Source organism: Mesocricetus auratus, unplaced genomic scaffold, assembly GCF_017639785.1.
Source record: "Mesocricetus auratus isolate SY011 unplaced genomic scaffold, BCM_Maur_2.0 Super-Scaffold_100694, whole genome shotgun sequence".
Lineage (NCBI taxonomy): Eukaryota > Metazoa > Chordata > Mammalia > Rodentia > Cricetidae > Mesocricetus > Mesocricetus auratus.
This window is the reverse complement of record NW_024429268.1, coordinates 926,696-945,932: the sequence shown is the minus strand read 5'-3', so window position 1 is coordinate 945,932 and position 19,237 is coordinate 926,696. Positions and strand designations below refer to the sequence as shown.

Genomic DNA, 19,237 nt, shown 5'->3' with positions numbered 1-19,237 from the left:
AAGTGCAGATTGGCACTCTCCTGATCCATGTCTAAAATCCATACATGAGTGAGTACATACCATGTTTGTCTTTTTGTGACTGGGTTACCTCACTCAGGATGGTTTCTTCCAGTGCTATCCATTTACTTGCGAATTTCAAGATTCCATTGTTTTTTTTCTGCTGCGTAATACTCCATTGTGTAAATGTACCACATTTTCTCTATCCACTGTTCAGTTGAGGGGCATCTAGGTTTCATGTTCAGAAATTCAAAGAAGAGTTAATTCCAATACTCCTCAAAGTATTCCACACAATAGAAGCAGGAGGCTCACTACCAAACTCTTTTTACGAGGCTACAATTACCTTGATACCCAAGCCACACAAAGACACAACTAAGAAAGAAAACTATAGACCAATTTCCCTCATGAACATCGATGCAAAAATATTCAATAAAATACTAGCAAACTGGATTCAAGAACACATCAGAAAAATCATCCACCATGATCAAGGCAGCTTCATCCCAGGAATTCCAGGATGGTTCAACATTGGAAAATCTATCAATGTAATCCACTGTATAAACAAACCTCGAAAGTAAAACCACATGATCATCTCACTAGATGCTGAAAAAGCCTTTGACAAAATCCAGCACCCCTTCATGATAAAGGTCCTAGAGAAATCAGGGATAACAGGAACATACCTGAATATAATAAAAGCAATATACAGTAAACCAACAGCTAACATCAAACTAAATGGAGAGAAACTCAACACAATTCCTCTAAAATCAGGAACAAGACAAGGCTGTCCACCCTCTCCATAGCTCTTCAATATTGTACTTGAAGTCCTAGCTACAGCAATAAGACAACAAAAGGAGATAAAGGGGATATAAATAGGAAAAGAAGAAGTCAAACTTTCACTATTTGCAGATGATATGATAGTTTACATAAGTGACCCGAAAAACTCAGCAAGGGAACTCCTAGAGCTGATAAACACCTTCAGCAAAGTGGCAGGATACAAGGTAAACTCAAAAAAATCAGTGGCCCTATTATATACAGACAATGAAGTGACTGAGAAAGAAATCAGAGAAACCTCACCCTTTACAATAGCCATAAACAGCATCAAATATCTGGGGATAATGTTAACCAAGGAAGTGAAAGACCTGTATATCAAGAACTTTGAGTCTTTAAAGAAAGAAATAAAAGAGGATACCAGAAAATGGAAAGATCTCCCATGCTCTTGGATTGGTAGGATCAACATAATAAAAGTGTCAATCTTGCCAAAAGCAGTCTACAGATTCAATGCAATCCCTATCAAAATTCTGGCACAATTCTTCACAGACCTGGAAGGAGCTTCACTTTCAAGATGAGGAGCTCCCCTCTGGCTGTCACCAGGCTTCAGCTCTTCCCTCTCCCAGAGAGAGATTCCTGGAGAAAGCCTAATCTCTTGGGGTATGTTTGTCATGATAAACAGAAGTGTCTCTTTAGAGTACCTTCACTTCTACCAGGATATTTACATGATGAGGAACCACCTTAAGAGTTTATTGCTCCTCACTTTTATGTAGTTGGTGGCTCTCACAATACCCAAAATCTTTCCAAGCTCTGAGCCTTATTTGTAACTTTCTTCTAATCCCAAAACACACAGAAAGTAGAGGATAGAAGCCAAGCCAGTATCTCACAAATGAGTTTTCTTGCAAATGAAAAGTTTAGTAGATTAAAAATTTGTATCTACCACTATGTATAGTGATTTCTTATAATTGTTCAAACTAAGATTTACCCGTCTTTTTAAATTTAACAGACTGAACACGATTTTAAATTTACTTCATGTTTCAGGAAAATCATCTTTCCTTGGGTCACAATTCTAAACATTGTTGTAACTGCACAGCATGAAAGACAGAGCAGGTGTAGAAAATAATGTTCAATTGCCCTGACTGGGGACTATTCCATGGTCTCCCAGAGCATAAAAAGCTGGATAACACCGGGCACTGGTGGCACACACCTTTAATCCCAGCACTGGGGAGGCAAAGGCAGGTGGATCTCTGTGAGTTGGAGGCCAGCCTAGTCTACAGAGCAAGTTCCAGGACAGCCTCCAAAACAATACAGAGAAACCCTGTCTCGGAAAAAAATCCAAAAGAAAAAAGAAAAAAGAAAGAAAGCTGGATAACTTCTCAGATGAGACACTTTTCTGTAGACCAATTAGTTTCACCAACCCTAACAAGCCAATCACAGCCAACTCAGTCTCCACTCTGCTTTGTCAAGTCAGTCTTCATAATACATCTTAGAAGTAACTGTCAAACTAAGTCTCTGATTTGTCTTTAAATGTAAGTGCAAGATACCAGTAGTGCATTAGTCAGGGTTCTCTAGAGGAACATATATATTCATAAACACCATTACATATGGTCCAGCTAGTCCAAAAACGGCTATCTACTAATGAAAAGTCCAAGAATCCAATAGTTACATTAAATGATTTAAGAAAAATCTCCCACAGATCTCCCCAGCCACTTGGGTTTTATTTAATTCCAATGTAGACAAGCTGACAATCAAGGATAGCCATCATGGGTAGATTATGAAGCTTCTTGAAAAGCCAGGTTAAAAGTAATTAAAACTTGATTCCAATAATTCTAAGAAGAGAATGAGAGCATCGTATAAGGTCAGGACACTCAAAAGTACAAATGAGACCCTTGCTAATTAGAAGAAAGCTGACGAAGTAGAAATTGGTTGCAGACATTTCAAACCCATGATCAGAGGTGGCTACATAGAGGTCATAACAGCTGCACATTTTATAAAGAAGAAAATGCAGTAACTCTTGCATCAGCTGAGACCTGGTAGGACCGATAAACAATCATCAAATTGGATCATGTGAAATCAGCTTACAAACGACACGCTGAGAAATGGCCAAAGTAGAACAATAAAACCCCAAATATCAGGATCCTGATTGCATTTGTGACTTTTTCCTATTTTCTTTACTTTTTTTTTGTTTGGATAGAGAACAAGAAAATAATTTCTATTCACGTATTTGAAAATGGTTATTGGACACCTACGGTGAACCGTTGAACAGTGGTGTTCATCAGTAACATAAAGAAAAGCCTGACTCTAATAGATGTTACAGTCTATTGTAAGAGAAGAGAGAAGAAGAGACAAAGTGAACAGAAGAAAGTAATATGCATCAGGTATGATTAGATGCAAGTAAAGTAGGGAATAGGGTAGGATAAGAAAAGTGAGGAATTTTGCTGTTTTATGCATGCGAGTTTTCTGAGAGAGACATGAACACAGGGCACCAGTGGCAGACCATCCCAAATCTATCTTAGTGAAGCAGTGAGATGACTATACAGCTTGAAGAAGCGAGGGTGAGAGTTGAAGGGTTACCCTAGGGGATCATGGAACACACAAAGGCAACAAGGTCACCAAAAATCTCACCCCAACACAGGAGAGACAATCAGGAGAGCGGGATTCCTGGAACCAATCAGAAAGTCCTGTTTCTGCATGCAAGGGGTACCTCCAGAACCTTGCAAATTTCATTTACTTCCTGAAACTTGTATGTTTCCTTTAGTTCCTGATCTTACCTCCCTCCAGGAGAGAGTGTTTCAGTTTACAAAAAATAACTAATCATGAGTTGTTAAGAGAAAACAACCTCAGTGAGGGTGCATTTGAGCAACATCTATAGAAAGAGTGAAGGTCACTGTGTGTATTAAAAGAAAATGGTCATAGGCAGAAATCCAGAGCACCTGCCCAGCCATGAGATGGAAATGTGCTTGGGGGTTAAAGAATTTATCTAGACATGGGGACTGGGACAGCCTGAGGAAAACTTCTGAACTAAGAAAGAAGTCACTAAGCAATAATGAGGCCATTCTTGATTTCTTATAAAAATGTGGACCAATTGTAGGCATTTCGGTTGGGTCAGAATGGGACAGGTATTCTGGCACTCGAGAGTCACAGGATACTGAGTGTTACACAGCTCATGTGGAAAGGTATCCTGGAGCTTGGGAGCCAAGGACCACCAGAAGTTGTAGTAAGCTTAGCAGCTTACAGCCTTGCCTCAGGGAAAGGCTTCCCCAGTGTATCAGCTCTGCTCTGGTAGGAGAGGGTCTTCCAACTGAGGATATTTGCCCAGTGTAGCAGTTTTGCTCTGGCTACAAGTTCAGCTCTGCTCCGGGAGAGTGGAGAGCCAGAGCTGAGAGCAGAGAGCAAAGAGCAACTCCGCTCTGCCAGGGGAAGGTTTCCCCAGCAAAAGTGTTACAGCCCTGCTTGCTCTGCTCTGTCTGCTTGTTCTGCTCTGCCCAGGGTCCCCTCTGCTTGGCCACCACTGCTGCTGCAAAAGAAGATCTTCACCCAAAGCACATCGAAGGGGCTTATTGGGAGGGAAGAATCCAGAGAGTGGCTGCCCTCTGCCAGAGTGGCTGAGGACAGCCTGGTAGCAGGAACAGCCACAAGCTGAACAGACACAGGGTTTATATAGGGCTTCCAGGGTGGGGATTGGTCAGATTTTAGTGCTGAGCTCAGATTGGCTAGAGCTCTGCTCCAGGATTGGTTAGTTTTCTCCACAGGATTAGGATCAGATTTGGCTCTGGTTCCAGGGCCAAAGGGTGTTTCTTTCTCTGGTCATTTTGGCTCCAATTTTAGGACCAGGGTGCATTTCTTTCACTGGCTCTGATTCCAGGGACAAAGTGTGTTCTTTTGGTACTGGTTTCAGGGTCAGGGTACATTTCTTTAGTTCTGGTTGCAGGGCCAAAGTGTGTTTCTTTGGCTCTGCCCAGGGTGTGTTTCTTTGTCTGATCCCTTTTCCCTACACCAATGGATCTTTTTATGGCATAGATAAGTAATTAATTAAAATCAGAGAGGAACTTGGTTTAGGCAAGTTTGGGTTTTTATTCCCTCATAAACATCTCTATATAATTAGTCATCTGAATGTCTGGTAATTTTCCATATTCATTGCAGTCAGACTGAAATCAGTTGCCCAACAAAAACGTGATTGACAGAATGTGAAGGACTTTGGGGGATCCAATACCAGCAGGTCAGTCTGTAGGCCAATACAGCAAGTATTAACTAAATACATATGAGAAAGCTTTAATTCCGTGCTTTAGTGTTCAATCCTTTTGTTACAGATGCTGGGGGTGAGGGGCAACCATTAGCTATTTTGCTGTGTAAATAAGTGTTCATTTTGCCCACTTGAAAAAAAAATCTGCTACTTGTCATTGCTATTGAACTTTATGTCATCTTCCTACTCCTTTGTGAGGCTGGAAGGCTTTGAGTTTGTGCCACTTTTATTAACTGCTTGTGTCATTGAAAAAAGCTTTAGTATCTTAGTTTCCTAGGAGAAAAACCCAAGTAATGGATGGATAACGTGTGACTCTGCCAATTTGCTGTATCATGAATGACAAAGGGTTTCTGTCTAACCTGTTCAGAAGGCTTGGAATGTGACCTTGAATTTTGTGCAAGAAAAGGCAGTGTCTTGCTCTGCTTTGAAATTCAGATGCAATTTTTTTTCTGATAATAGCACACTACTGTCTTGATAGTAACAGGTTTTATAAAGGCTAAGGTCAAAGCTACTCTAGTGTTATCAGGTATTATTTTTATTTGTTAAGAGTAGGGAAGAAGGAAACAGGAATAGTTCAAATGCATCAGATTTAAAGCTCATCTTATCTTCTCATCCCTTTTGGGGCTTTGCAGTCAGGTCTTCATGTGGACATGACCCAAACAACAATCTTAGCTGGAGACTTCTCTCTAGGACAATTTGTGTAGGTTTTTATTCAGACTTCAGCAAGTAGAGGGAGGAGAATACAAGTTAGCATAGTGAAACGTATTGATCAGCATTGGTCTAATCATCACAAATTTGATCTTTTCTGCTCTTTGATAACTTCTGTTAGTTTTAACTACAAATATATTCAAAAGCTAATAATCTTTCCAAATCTACATCTCTACTCTGGACATCGTTAGAGTATTGAGTCCCCTCCGCAGACCTAGGTACCTCTTCTGTCTTGATCACCATCATTGGTTTGCTTATAGCTTCATCTCCTTGACCTCATGAAACTCAAACATTTCACATATAAACTTCCCCTCGGGGTGGCCTCCAGATCCTCAAACCCAATTATTTTGGTCAAGCTTTGCCTCTCTAGAAGACTCGTCACTCACTGCCTCACTGTGCTGGAGCGTTCTGGAAGCTGGAGATAGAGAATCAGGGTTCATCAGAGGGAAACAGACGAAGTATAACTAATGGCATGTGACCTTGAGTTTTGTGAAAAAAAAAAGTACTGTCTTCCTCTGCTTTGAAAAGTGGATGTGCTTTTCAGCTAGCAACACATTGCTGTTTTGAGGATAGCAGGGTTGACGAGGCAATACGAAGCTGTATAACACAACACGGCAACGCGACAACCATCCTCTGCTGGGACTGCAACTTACCACAGAGGGCACGGGTGCAAAGCTGCCCAGGCAAGGGAACTGAGCACAGGCTTCAGAGACATGGACTTTCTTCAAGCCATTATCTCGAGTCTTTCCACTTGACAGTTGCCTGTTTTTAAGTCCTTCTGTGTCTGTGTCCAGGTCATCCTCTTCCGCACAGACTCCTCATCCTTGGGCTTCCACCACTGGCTGAATACTGGATATGAATGCTGATCTCTGATCTACATTTCTTCATTGCTTGGCAAGAGGGTCTTTCCATTGGGAGGCTATTGGAGTCGCACACACGTCAGCTGTTGGTTGTGTAGGACTTGTTTTTTTAGACTGCATTACTGGCTAGGAAGCATCCTGCAGCAGGGCACTGAACACCGACACACCTTATGAAAGTTTTCAGTTTGTACCTGAGGAAGCAGAGCCAGACCCTATTGAGGCCCACTGACGCCTTTATTTTACCTTCTGTAAAACAGAGCTGAATAACTTCCCTCAAATCAAAACCCTGCTTTAAAACTAATTTTTTTTTCCAAAATATTCCTACTTAGCTAACCTGAACTCAGTAAGGCTAACTGATCTGTCTGACCATCAGTGCTGCTAAGAGATGTTGGCCTGTTTCTAGTGCATAGCATGTCACTGAGTCTTTACCACCACCTTCATAGAAAGATCCCTCTGCTTCCATTTTCCTATCCCTTGTGGTATCTTCTATCCCATCACACAGGCCACACAGGCCAGGATTTTCAGCAGCATCAAAACCCACCATAAGACCTTAGTACACTTCTACAGTAGGTATCTTAGTGAGTGTTTCTATTGCTGTGATAAAGCATCATAACCAAAAGCAACTTGGGAGGGAAGGGTCGATTTCACCTTACAGCTTATTAGTCCATCACTGACGTATGTCAGAGCAGGGACACAAGGTAGGATTGTACAAGCAGAACTGGGAAGCAGAAGCCATGGAGAAGTTCTGCTTATAATTTGTTCCATACGACTTACTCTGTCTGCTTGCTTATAGCTCACATGACCACAACCTTAGAGAAGATACTACCCAGAATGGGTTAGACTCTCCTACATCAGTCATCACCCAAGAAAATGTCTCCCTGCAGGCTTGACCACAGGCCAGTCTGGTGGAGATATTTTCTCAGTTGAGGTTCACTCTTCCAAAATAACTCCAGCTTGTGTCAAGTTGATGTTAAAACTAGCTAGCCACCAGAGTAGAATTAAAGGATATAGTGAAACCCAACCCCAAAAACATTCTTTAGTGCTTGAACATATATACTTAAAGTCCTCTAAATGTGTAATCAAGAAATATCTTTAGAACAAAACTAAACCAGGAACAAAACTAAGGGCTGTATACCCGTGCTACTGCTGAGCCCTTATCACCTGTACCTTCTAGGTTACAATTTGAATAGGGACCAAAAGCCCTTGCCAAATCAACAATTGTATTTAAAATCTATTGAAGGAAAGCAGTTTCCAATGGACTAGATTCTCATCAAAAGATGAAAGGAAATGAAACTAGAAACAGTTTTCAAAAGATAGCAGCACAACAAAATATGGCTGCATACACAAGTCCTTAACACTCCTCGTTAATTGAAAGTAGAAGGGGATTATTTGGGAGAAAGATGGTAAAGCAGGAGTAAGAGGAAGGTAAGGGGGTGATGGTTGTTGGATATGATCACAATAAGTTTTTGTACATGTGTGAAATTGCCACAAACAAAAGTATTAATAATAAAAGCAAGATCTGACACATCCTTATAATTTAATGCCACCCTATTTGGATACTAGGAAATATCCAGACTGAAATAGGCTTTAAAGAGATCACAGATTGGAAATATCCTCAGGCATCTGATAAAAGCAAATGCAAAACATCCCACAGGCTCACAAAAATACCTCAAAGAATTCCACAGATGCATCTCCAAGGACCATAACCTCAGTGAGACACCAATCATGAGATGTTTGGGAAAGCAAGATACCATAATTCTGTACCAACAGAAAGAGCTAATAGCAATTTTAGCACTGCAAATATTTCAGATATTAAAATAATTGAACCAGAATGTCTTACTTTTAGAAAGAGGAAGCTGAATATGATAAAGCAAGATGCTACAGAAAGTTATGAGCAGCATTGGGAAAGAATGATGTTAGAGTTATAAATATGGATGAAACTAAAAGTTTATGGTAGAGATAAATAGCAGTTGTCACCTGTCCATAGCAGGACAGTGACAGAGAGCAGGCATCTAAAGACATCTTCTGGCAATCAGCCAGCATTCAAATATGAAGGAGAGGTGAGGAGCAAGCAGATGAGACATCTATCACTGGAGTTCTGGATAAAAGGAGATGGAGGACGTATTCCTTGATGTAAGGACCCATGAATGAAAACTCACCAGAACTGAAGAAAACATGCAGATGCAGGCTTAGATGAGGGAGCCACAATGACCCCAACAATGAGAGAACATCAGATAGAACACACAGATTGCCTATGAAAGAAAGAAAATAGTCTATCCTATGTCTTCTTGATCATGGACACCTAAAAGCACTCCCTAATACTTAAAGGATGCTGTAAGAAAATAACCATAAAATATACTACCCAGAAACATAGATGATAGATACATTGATTGATTATAAATAAGTCCTAAAATGTTTTTTAAAATAACAAAGTGTCTGTAGAAGCACTATAACAATAGCCAAGATATGAAATCAAACAAAGTATTTTCCAATAAGTGAATGATAGAAAAAACTAGATATGTAGATTCAGCAAAACACTACATAACCTTTCAAAAAGAAGATATTATATCTTATATCAGGTCCAGTAACATGCATAGATCTAAGGGTATTATGTTGAGTGAAACAAGCTAGACACTGAAAGACAAACACCACACAATCACATTTACATATAGACACTTAAAATGTTGCACTCATGGAAGTAGAGAGGTGAATGGTGATGGCCACGGGATGGAGTGGTTCGGGTGAGAGGGGGAAATGTTGTCAAAGGATACATAAGGTTAGATACGAAGAAAGCATTCAAGACATCTACTATATAATTCAGTTAGTAATGGTATGTTATGTTTAGCAAATCACTGAGAATATGTAAATATGATAAGAATGTGGAATAACACACTTGTTAATTCAGCCAATTTAGCCACACCACAGTGAGTACTTGTACTAATACATTATGCTGCGTGTGACAAATGTATAAAATTTCCCCACGAAACTTGAAAGTTAAAATAATCTTAAAAGACAGATTAGATACCTCATCTCCCATTCTTTAGCCCAGCATCAGCTCAGTACAAAACACATAATGGTAGAAACACAAGGGGGATATTATGAACCAATAGCACTCATGTACATAGTCACAAAATTCCTAAACCAAGTAACAAAGCCTCCCTCCCTTTCTCCCTGTCTCTCTCTGTCTCTCTGTCTCTCTGTCTCTCTCTCTCTCCCTCTCTCCATAAGTACATTATGTGTGTGCTATCTATAATGACGTCACAGTTTCTGACATTATCAGAAAATATCTGTAAATTTTGCAAGGTGAAAAAATTAAGACCTGACAAACCATTTAACAAAATCACTAACAATAATTTAAAACATCTCACAGATGTTAAGTGGACACACACTCCCTTAAACCTAAAGATTAACTACTTTGTTTTAAGTGGCAGTAACACCATAACTAAATCATTCATGGCACACCCTCAAGGACAGTTAGGCTAGCACTGAAAGTACGTCATAGTCACTATATTAGGACATGAAGAATGTGAAGAGATAGAAGTTAAAAACAAGGAAACAGGCTGGCATTAACATCACTGAATGGAAGCAGCAGGTTGCGTTTATGTATTTATTTGCATGTATATAAATATATATACACATGTATGGAGCAATAATAAATGAAAAAGGGCCATGAATTTGAGATGGAGTGGAAGAAGTGGGGAGACATGGGAAGGGTTAGAGGGAAGAAGGGGAGAGTAGGATATAATTATATTTTGATTAAAAATTTAAGTTATTAATAACTTCAAGAATTACCAATCTTCCAATATTTTTAATATGAAATAAAATAACACACTGTACTCGATAAAAGAGAAGGGTTAAGAGAACAAGAAGAACCAAATAATACCCTATAGTTCCATCCCATCTCTGGTAGCATTATTCATAGTTTGCTCCCAGGTCCTTGGATGTAAAGAAACAAACCAGGCTCCTGAGGTGCCATGATGCCAGTGACCTTAGTGAAAACTAAAGCTAACTTCACTTGGAGTGACTTGGTCCATTCTGCTCTCTTAAAGCTTGCCCAGAATTATGAACTCCCATCAAATCTGTCACTTGATTCCATTCCAATTAATCTAATTCATTTGAATAGGATTCAAATGATTGAACTCAACTGCAGCAAATTTTGCTCAGTGAAATTGGTCTATTTCACTGAGTGAGATTGAAATCTATTAAGTTCAATTCAATAAAATAAATTTAAATATTATTCAGTAAAAATTAATTCTTAATTAATTAACATTTCAGTTCAGGTCCAATCTGAGCTTCCATTTCAACGTTTCTAAATTTAGACCTGATTCAAATCAAGAAGATAAAGCAAAATCCAATGTAATTCTGAAAACTACACCCCTCAGCTAATCAACTTCATTCATTTCTAGTCTTCCCTAATCAGATGAGTTTAGTGACATTCAATCACAGAGAGATAAAATGTTCACCTTTAATGATCAAATTGAATGTTTATATCAGAGCTTTCAGATAATGCATTTTCCTCACTGCAGTATGAACTTAGCAGAACATGGCTGGATTCATTCTTTTGTTTGGTCTTTACCCGAACAGAGACCGGCATAGGATTAGATGATTGAAAAACAAAGGAGAATATTGTCATACAACTTAATATATTGATGTCTCAAAAAATTGTAAGGAGCTTGAAATGACATGCTTCTGTATCTAAGATAATACTAAATGTGTGATTTTTTCACTTTACTTTTATGAAGTGTTTAATTTAACCAGTAAAATATGTCCATTTTAATGTGGAGTCATGATTATGAAACTGAAAATAAAAGGTAATAACTATACTATGCTGAAAAAATGAATTAAAAGAAGGTGCTTCTATAATAAATACCACTTCTTAATATCTGTAACCTAGTTTCCCCCTGCCATCTTCTCTCCTCCATGATGTTTTTTGAGGAAACAAGACTAGAATCAACCAACCATGAGCTGCAACCTGTAAAGATATGAGCTAGCAAAAATCTTTCTCTTATACATTTAGCAAGGAAAAACTGACTGATATAATACCTTGCTATTATTTATACCTTGCTATATAAATACTGGGAGATGAGTTAAGACTGTAAGGGTATGTGGACCTGTTTCTAAACATACTATTCCAAATGTCCAATGAACTAAAGTCAATAGTGTCCCTTCTCTAGGTCAGACTTATCTGGTAGGAAGTCCCACAGGTAATCAATGACTGCCTCAATATTTTTCTTTAAGCTTCTTTCCATAACATTATCCTGTAGGCCAGGGAGTCTACATTGTTTACTGGAATCTCAGAAGGATACAGGGTAACCTGGAAACCCTTTCCTGCATCTCTATGTTATCTTCTACCAGTGTTGGGGTAGGAGAGGCACTGTAACCAGAAGTGCTCACTCCATGTACTTGCTGCTAGGCCTCTTGCTTCTATAAGAATCTTGAGACATGGGCCCTGTGGTCCAGTTTTGGAAAGCGAGTAAGTTGAGGAAAACAGACTCTGCATGTCAAAGACTGACTGACACTCTAAACCAGAAAATTTTAGAGCTAGTTCCTGCTTCCTATTCCTGGGATCAGGAGTTGTTATCTCCGTTAGTCTCAGGGACCCTGAATCCCTTGGATTATGCACATTTCAAGCTGAAGGAAAAGTGAACTCCACCCTATTCTTGGATACTATAACTGCCAGTTTATCTGAAGAAGAATAATCTGGTAGCTAAATTGACTAAAGTCACTCACACTCTTCCATCTCCTCTTCCTTAGATCAACAGCATTCACTAGAATGAAGGTTCTTCCTGGTATATGGAGGCTCTGCACACACAATTAAATCAGTTAAGGCGTCTGTAACTAACTAGCATGGTAGAGAGAGTGGAAGAGAGGGAGACAGTAGAACCTGAGCTTCTTAGGAGGATCCTGACTGAGATGATAGGTTAGATACTGCACTTTGTGTCCAGTTGGGACCTGTATTACTTATGTGTCTATCCAACTGCAATATGAACATATGCTATACAAAAAATACTTTGAAAGGACTGAAGCCAGCCATTAACTAGAGGCCTTGAACATCTACAGTATACAAAAACAGGATGGCTGCAAAGCAGCTGCCAGCAGGGGACACTTAATGCCATGGTGGTTTGGGCAAGTTGAAGCTCTTCTGTTTTCTCTTGCTAAAAAGTCTCCTGTGAGTCCATAAAAGATAAGTTGGCAATAGTTAAATGTTTTCATTGAGGGCACTATGAAGCCTTGGGGGTATTGTTTTATGTATCCTCTAGAAGTGGACCAATGAAACTCATTAGATGTCCCAGACACGAACCTGAGTCTTGTTTGATCACATGCCTGTATACTAGTTAAGCAGTCAATTAAGTTGCACATGCACATAATACAGACCTGTGTTCTAAAGAACACATTCTGAAAATCCCATGTACAGGCTACATACTCCAGAGGTCTCCATCCATCTGGTCTGGTACTGCTGCAATAATTTGTTATTAACAGTACTAGTAGTTCCCTTAAGTCTTGAAGTACCCTCTTTTCTCTCCCTTCATCCAGCTCCTAAGAAACTCTCTGCTGTGATACAATTTCCTGAAGTGGACCCAAGCAGCAGACTGATTAGACTTCATTCCATCTGTGCCTGGCTGATTTAATTCACTGTGACTCACCTTAACAACACAGTGCCTCATTAACCTAGATTGTGGCATCTGAATACAGTGACTCACCTACATGACATAGTTAACTAGAATCTTCATAGGCTAAGGTTAGGGATAAGTTTCTGAACTCTTGGATTATTTCTTTCTTTCTTACCACTTCAAATCTCATCTTTTACTCTGATTACTTTTTAACTGTTTTTATCCCAAAGCCAATTAACAGGTAAGTAATGGCTTATAAAGAAAAACAAGTAGCATTTCATTAGGATTACACTGAAATGAGGCAGTTCTTCGTAGAAAAATTGAAGCACTCTTTCCTTGCTGAATATGAAACATATACAAAATTATTAATTTATTTTTGTTATAGTGATTTAAGCAAATTAGCCAGTATGAATAACTAAGTGTACAATGTCCTTTTTTGCCCAGGAACAGGTTTGTCTTATTGGCATTTGGTTGGCTTGCTCATTGCCAAAAGTCATGTACTTCCTGTGGACTTGATTTATTCTTCTCAAAAAGAGAATGCAGTAACATCAACTTTGAACTCCCCTCATCTCCCTCTCCTGAAACATTAGTTACTGGAGCAGCAGTGCTGTGGTTTGACAAAAAGGCGGAGAAGGGAAAAGAGGCTTGATAACCAAGTCCCCCTCAGGCTCTCCCCTGATCCCTGGCATGTCACCTCTTCAGACTGAACAGAGGAAATGCCACTGTAGAACTCCTCTTTGTATCCTGCTGTCTAGTAAGAGTTGCTTCCTGAAGTGAAATGAGGATCTTTCTTGCAAAAACTGGTAGCAGGGATGGGAGGGAGGGTCAGTTGGTAAAGTACTTGCCCTGCAAGCATGCAACTATGAGTTTGATACCTAGATCGAATATCACTTAAGAACAAACAGTGAGGCAGGATAATAATCCCAATTCCGGGAAGGTGGGGACCCTGGGATTCTCGCTAACCCAGCAGTATAGCTTCCATGAATCCAAGACTAGTGAGAGACCTTGACTCAAAAACCAGGATGTAGACACCTAAGGAATGACACCCAAAGTTGACCTCAGGCCTGTGGAGGCAGATACGCACCCAGGCACATATACAAGCAGATGAAATGCACATCCAACTGTAGAAACACATACGCATGCATGCACACACACTACCGATGAAGAGCCTGGCATTCATGTGGACCTGAGAGTTCTTGCTGTACGTCTAAACAAACCTGACAATTGAACTTCCCCCTCCTCAGTGCCTGGGCAGCCCCTGCAGGTGCTGCCAGGGACCAGCCATCCCTCTTCTCCCAATCTCATAGCCTCCTTCAGAAGGTGAGGCTGAATGTTATCTTGCTTCTTTTGTTGACATTGTTCTGATTTTCACAAAGAATATTGAACTACAGACAGCTCCTGGGTGGTGTGAGTTCCTATCACTGTCTGAAATGACAAGAAGAATGCCGTGCTGAGTTGTCCAGTTGACTCCTGGAGAGAACAGACAAGAAATGGAAGGTCTGAGATACAGAATTCTTCTACTGAGCATTTTTGGCATGGCCTGAATAAGGCCTTTCCTATTGGTTGGTTCATTAACTCCGCTTCTATTTGTGTATGCTTTATCCCTGTCCCCCAGTCAGAAAGTATTACACCTACTTTTATACATCAATGACACTAACTAAAGTTTACTGGAGGAGAAACCATCTAACAATCCTCAGCTAAAAGAAAGAAATATCCAGACTGGATTCAATAACTAAGGAAGTAAAGTTTCCATATTGGTAAGGTGTCGTTTGGCCCGGGTGACTTTTGTAAGGTCAGCCCAGCACCACCTACCTTTGCATGCTTCCTGCTGTTGACACAAAAACCACAGCCCTCGGATTTTTAGCTCTCATATTTAATCACTTTAGGAAATGAAAGACAGTTTGTTCTGGAGCCATTGTGAGTGGCCATGGCAACACAGATTTATATTACCCTAATTTCAACGTTCCGATGCGGAAGCAGTTTCACAAAGTTTTTATAGTTCTACAGAATCAAGGCAAGTGGGGCACATCAGAGAGGCAGGTATGTCGCAATGAGGGAAGCTTTCCTATAGGTTCACGATGCTGTTGGATGGCATTCTTAGCTCGTGAACCGGTAGACACTATTTGCCTGCTAAGTCGGTAGGTTCTAAAACATTTTATCTTTTGTCACAAGATAGTTAGTTCTGACACAGAGGAGGGCAAGGAATGGGTAGTCCAGAAAGTAAGGACTTAGCCTAGAGTAACATAAATTGCATCTGGACCTGCAACTTCCAACCTCTCCGCAGTACTGAAGCTCTCATCAGCCAATGACTCTCAGCAGACAGATTCCTTCAGGAGTTCCCATGCGCAGTCGGTTCAGCATCTTCTCAGAGCCCACTTTCCGTGGTAACACAGCCAGATACAGACTCAAGCAGACCTACTACGGTTCAAAGGTCAAATGACCTCAACTTTTCCTGGGATGGCAGAGATTAAACAGTTCCCATAAATGATACTTTGCAAGCCTTCATTAAAAAAACTGTGGATGTTAAAAAAGAAAATAATATCATATCGTGGGTCGCATCTTTGACATTGGAAAACATCAAAATTCTGGTACTTTTCCCCAACTCTGACAAAAAGAGGAGAGACATTGAAGCAAAATCACTTGAATACAGAGCTCAAACCCAAATGCCTCTCTGCTGAGACAGGGCCCCTCTGGAGAGGCCACAGCTACAGAATGGCTGCTTGTTGATGGAGGCTCTGCCCCTCCTGGGCCTCCAGCTGTGCAGTCCCAAATAAACACACTGAGGCTTATATTAATTATAAACTGTTTGGCCAATGGCTCAGGCTTCTTATTGGCTGGCTCTCTCTTAATTATTAATCCATTTTTATTAAACTGTGTAATGCCACAAGGCTGCGGCTTATTGGTAATGCTCTGGCATGTTGCTCCTTTGGTGGCTACATGGCATCTCCCTTGCAACTCACTCTTTGTCTTCTCCCCAGAATTCTCCATGTCTGGTAGGGCCAATCAGTATTTATTCATCACCAGTAAGAGAAACATATATACACAGCATACAGAAGAATATCCACCATCGGCCCCTTGTCTCAGAGAGCTGGCTTCTCTCTCCCTTTGAAACAGAGGTCAAATCTTTCTCTCCCAGCTGTCTATGAAATCAAGTTCAGTTTCTTATTTTACATTCCCCCATGACGAACGTGACATGGAAAACAGTAAACTTTCTAAATGAAGTGAAACCTGGGTACTTATATGGAGTGGAATACCCAACTGTTCCTTTTCAAATTCAAATGTTGGTTCCCTCATTACACAGAACACAACCCTGGATCCAGAACCATTTTCAGTGGCTTTGAACTGTCTGCATTTTAACAAAACTGTTCTTGAGGAAAACTATCCAACTCAGTATCACAGAAATGTGGGCATATTCCATCGTGGTAATTATGATATTATTTGCTTAGATGTTGGGATTACCCAGTTGGTAGTTAAAGAATGTAAGGCTTTCCCACATCTTTCCTCAGACCACTGACAGATACAAGTATGTACTTAGCATCCTGAAAGGACAGGTTGAGGCAGACTCTTGTGAAGAATTTCACCCACAGACCTAGAGATTTTTAATAGATTGTTTCTTTGGCTTACTGCCCGGCACTGCCTCCATTAATCGCATGATTTCTAGTTTCCTCTATCATCTGTTCTCTTAGACTATCCCCCAAATTCTTCCACATTCTTACCTATTGCAGATTTTTCTGCCTCTACAAGAATGGTGTTATTTCCTTATAGAAAAAAATAAAATAGGAATAAAGACTGACAGAAGGAGAAAGCAGAAAGGAAATTGCATTGTGTACTGACATACATACTTAATGCATCATTGCAATTGTGTCAGAGTCCTAAGGCAGCAAATCACAGATTCAAAGAGAATAGATATTAGTGGAGCTAGGAACAGAGGAAACAGGGCCACTGCTAATAGATAAGAGTTTCTGTTAAACAAGGTGAATGGGTTCTAGAGTATTTCTGGACAGCACTGTAGTTATGATTAGCATGCTGTGTCAAATACTTAGGCGATTTGTTAAGCAGGGAGGTTTCACACTTGGTGCTTTCAGCATGTTAAAATGGAAGAAAAAAGTCCCGTGGCCAGTGTCTTCTCAGTCACCCCTCTCATCCTTTCTGTCTCCAGGCATTTCTTCCTGCCATTCTCTTTAAGTGGGTTCATTTTCCTTCCACTTCTTAAGGCAGCCTTCTGTGGCATCGCAGCATGGTTTGCAATGCTGCTGTAGTCTTAGAGATCCCACCTGTGTCTCTGCCTCCCCGGGAATTTTCCAGCTTGCCCTGATGGGTCCTGAAACAAGACTTTCAGTTCAGGAAATGCTCCCAGGGCTGGATATCACCCAATTGCCTGAAGTAAGTGTCAGACTCATCATCTTTTTTCAAGTTGAACTTAGAAATGTCTTTCCTACCCTTACGAAGCATACCAGTGTTCTTGCTTACTGAGACCAGGAGCCCAGAGTTCACAATGTCGTTTTCTCCTCTCCTCTCCCAAACCCCACCTACCCCAGCTGTGCCAGATGCTTTCTGTTTTCTGCTTCTCCATTCCAGGTTATCAGTTATCTTCTCCATTATTAAGAGTACTTCACATCTGCCCTCCCTGATTTCACCACACAGAAACTCATATTTTATCTTACTCTAGATTTTTAAAGCCCAAACTGAACAGTAATGATTCCCTGCTCCAAATCCTTCAGTGGCCTCCCATTATCTCAGGATAAAGTTCGGTCTTTGTAAGCTACAGAAAAGAAGCCTTGAAAAGCAAGAACTGGTCAGCATGAAACAATTTCTCGTTTGGACAAAGACTTTACAGCTCAGCCCTAATTGGCTATCTAGTACTGTCTTCTGCTGCTACACTCCCTAACTGTTCTGCCCAGCCTTACTCTGAGGCACACGCATGATCCTGCATACATTTTGTGAATAAAACTCTTCTGTATGAATTGTTACCTACCGTTCCATTTGATATAGGACTCATTTCCTCTTAACATTTGGTTCGCTGAGATCTTGCCCAATCAATCCACAAGACACAGCTCGGAGAAAGCATTAACCATGACTTCCTTTACCTCACTCCCTCTCCTATATTCATCTGTTTCCCCAACCTGCATTTCTTCTCTATTGATCTACTGTTTGGCACATAATGGAAACACGATGGGGTTTGGTGATTAGGCAAAAGAATGATTGAATGAATGGAAGAGGTATGGGATTTTGGATCCAGAAGATCCTATAGATCCCAGCATCTGTACACAAATTACTCAGGTTCCTTACATCACACTTTGTATAACCAACGTACCCACATACTCTCTAATGTGCTGTATCTCTAGATCAATCCTAATAGCTAATGCAAGGTAAAAGATATGTAAATAGTTATTACATAGTTACTAAAGGAATCACCACGAGAGGTCTGTGTATGTTTGCTACAGAGACAAGGGTGTTTTTGTTTGTTTGTTTGTTTTGTTTTTGTTTTCCAAATCTCTTTGATTCACAACTTGTCGATTGCATGGACATGGACGCTATGGACAACTTCATAATAGATAGCGAGTGTTGGATGATACGGTGTCAGAATTTGATGTGGGGTATTAATCTACTGGGTAATAAAAGAAGGGTTTTTAACCTTTCTAGACCAAAGTTCTTCATGATTAAAAATTAGGAGGTCAAACTTAAGACATGACAAAGCCCACACTTAGCTTTGGTCATCTTTTATCTCTATATTTGTATCACTTCAAAGAAAAGCAAAGTCAGCTATGGAGTTAGAATATTACAGAATGGCCCCATATAGCTTCAATGCATTCTAGGATTCCAGCTCACTGAATTAATACCTAAATTATAGGAGCTTGAATGTCAAAGCTTCATCCAAGAAGATATGTGGAGAGCAGAGGAGAAACTTGAAATTCAATGTTCTGTCTGATTTTTTAAGATTAAATATTCCTAATATTTAACTAATTTTACTTTAAAGATGTACAAGTGCCACTCAGTCTATCAGAGACTGCTATACCTCCCAGGAAGAGAGAACAAGGGTGATGTTATAATGG

At 40.1% G+C, this 19,237-nt stretch overlaps 1 protein-coding gene across 1 annotated transcript in view; it reads left to right on the top strand.

Annotated features, from left to right (window-relative positions):
- The window catches only part of Cntnap2 (contactin associated protein 2), a 2,029,549-nt gene that overhangs the window by 1,498,231 nt on the left and 512,081 nt on the right, over positions 1-19,237 (top strand). The window lies entirely within an intron of this gene.